The sequence below is a fragment of the Harmonia axyridis genome, chromosome X (genome assembly GCF_914767665.1).
Source record: "Harmonia axyridis chromosome X, icHarAxyr1.1, whole genome shotgun sequence".
Classification (NCBI taxonomy): domain Eukaryota; kingdom Metazoa; phylum Arthropoda; class Insecta; order Coleoptera; family Coccinellidae; genus Harmonia; species Harmonia axyridis.
This window is the reverse complement of record NC_059508.1, coordinates 35,522,930-35,525,429: the sequence shown is the minus strand read 5'-3', so window position 1 is coordinate 35,525,429 and position 2,500 is coordinate 35,522,930. Positions and strand designations below refer to the sequence as shown.

Genomic DNA, 2,500 nt, shown 5'->3' with positions numbered 1-2,500 from the left:
GTGGAGCCTGCGGCTTAATTTGACTCAACACGGGAAACCTCACCAGGCCCGGACACCGGAAGGATTGACAGATTGAGAGCTCTTTCTTGATTCGGTGGGTGGTGGTGCATGGCCGTTCTTAGTTGGTGGAGCGATTTGTCTGGTTAATTCCGATAACGAACGAGACTCTAGCCTGCTAACTAGGCGTATTAGACATCCTCAAAGGCCCCCGGCTTCGGTCGGTGGGTTTTTACTGTCTGCGTACATTATATTCTTCTTAGAGGGACAGGCGGCTTCTAGCCGCACGAGATTGAGCAATAACAGGTCTGTGATGCCCTTAGATGTTCTGGGCCGCACGCGCGCTACACTGAAGGAATCAGCGTGTCTTCCCTGTCCGAGAGGACCGGGTAACCCGTTGAAACCTCCTTCGTGCTAGGGATTGGGGCTTGCAATTGTTCCCCATGAACGAGGAATTCCCAGTAAGCGCGAGTCATAAGCTCGCGTTGATTACGTCCCTGCCCTTTGTACACACCGCCCGTCGCTACTACCGATTGAATGATTTAGTGAGGTCTTCGGACCGGTACGCGGTGGCGTTTCGGCGTCACCGCTGTTGCTGGGAAGATGACCAAACTTGATCATTTAGAGGAAGTAAAAGTCGTAACAAGGTTTCCGTAGGTGAACCTGCGGAAGGATCATTAACAAGATTTGTTTTGTGCGTATTTCATTATACAAACAAAAACATTAATCAAGTTTTAGAAACCGAAACCGTCATCGTCGATCAAGCAGTTGGCTCGAGGTAGCTTCAATCGATCGGATTAGCCTTCCTTAACATTTTGTGGGAGCGGCGCCGTGAGATAATAGTGAGCTATCACGTTGCCCGATCGACGTTAAACATCTGGTCGGCGTCTCCTCTTGGCTTACGTCCGTCGTTTCAGAACGATCGCAGATTATGTGAGCATTTGGTTAGACGATTATGACCGGAACCCTATATGGATGCGATCGTTTAGACCGATTATCCGGGTACCTAGAACGCACGTAGAGTTTTGTGGTTGGGCGAAGTTTCGTGATGTGCACGGAACGAGGAGCCGGCCGCTGGCTTTGCGTTCGTGTGGTTGGGCGAAGTTTCGTGATGTTTACGAGATGAGGAGCCGGCCGCCTATGTCGGCGTTTGTGGTTGGGCGAAGTTCCTTGACGGAACGAGGAGCCGGCTTGCTTATGCTGACGTTCGTGGTTGGGCGAAGTCTTGTGATATCCTCGAAACGAGGAGCCGGCCGCACGTGTGTGCAGCCTTCGTTGTAGGTCCATGTTTAGAGATGCTCACGAAATGAGGAGCCGGCCGCTTATGTCGGCGTTTGTGGTTGGGCGAAGTTCCTTGATGGAACGAGGAGCCGGCTGCTTATGCTGACGTTCGTAGTTGGGCGAAGTCTCGTGATGTGCTCGGAATAAGGATTCGAAGCGCTTGGATTGCCGCGTTCGTGGCTGGGCGAAGTTTCGTGTTTGGCACGGAACGAGGAGCCGGCTGCAGGTTTTAAAGATTCTCGCCCGAAATCGATCAGTCGTTACCGTTGTCTACGGACTTCGGTAGGACGATCTATTCCAGGGACGAAGACGTCGACGTTGTGCGACGCCCGTTACATTAGCGTTTTTATGCTCTTTCGGGATTGTCTGCGACGTTTGTCTCCGTCCGAATTTTTTACGATAATTGTCACTAGATTAGTACGCAAACTAGTTGAACCGAAGATTTTGCGCCGATCGACTGACGTATTGACCCTTCAGTGGGTCGTCTCAGTCATTGGAATGTCATTCTCGAGGAGGTTCGCAGTTGGCGTCTCGTATTTCGAGGGAAAGTCCATTGCGACTAGTACCGAGAAATCGAACATAAAAGATTACCCTGAACGGTGGATCACTTGGCTCGTGGTCGATGAAGAACGCAGCTAATTGCGCGTCAACATGCGAACTGCAGGACACATGAACATCGACATTTCGAACGCACATTGCGGTCCTCGGACACTGTCCTCGGACCACTCCTGACTGAGGGTCGGTTCCATTACAAAGACTGCCCGGCCAGACGTTATGGCTTGACGAAGTGACGACGTAAAGGTCGTCTAACGTTGATCCTGTACCGAAGGTCATTTGGGCGAGTTGGACGGTTTGCCGCGTGACGATCAACGTTCTGTCGTTTCGACGCCTCGTGTGTTGGAATGATGAGGAGTTTGTTTTCGTAACGCGCCGTCTTGAATTGCGAAAGCATATATTGTGGTGTCGTGGTATTGCTCGATCTGCGCCCATGACTGTAGACATGCGATCGTCGTGTCCGAGAAATCTGAACGACGTCCGATCGCTTTAATGTGCCAGTTGTCGCGCGTTGCGGATGAGCTTTCATGAGCGCACCCCCGAAACACCGAAGCACTTTGCTTGGATTCGCATGATTCCGCCATACGGAGCAGGAGATAATAGACGCCTTTGAGTAGGCTAACTCCCTCGCGTAAGGTACGTGATTTTATGAGCCGCCAAAGGTTAG

General features: G+C 51.5%; 2 non-coding genes across 2 annotated transcripts in view; both read left to right on the top strand.

Annotated features, from left to right (window-relative positions):
* Positions 1 to 677, top strand: part of LOC123687806 — a 1,885-nt gene extending 1,208 nt beyond the window's left edge. Inside the window, exon 1 of the ribosomal RNA XR_006749514.1 lies at positions 1 to 677. This exon is cut by the window's left edge and continues 1,208 nt beyond it. This is a non-coding gene — a ribosomal RNA (small subunit ribosomal RNA).
* A 1,189-nt stretch (positions 678 to 1,866) lies between these two features.
* LOC123687238 lies at positions 1,867 to 2,020 on the top strand. Its single transcript, XR_006748975.1, has one exon. It is a non-coding gene; the product is annotated as a 5.8S ribosomal RNA (ribosomal RNA).
* The last annotated feature ends 480 nt before the right edge of the window (positions 2,021 to 2,500 follow it).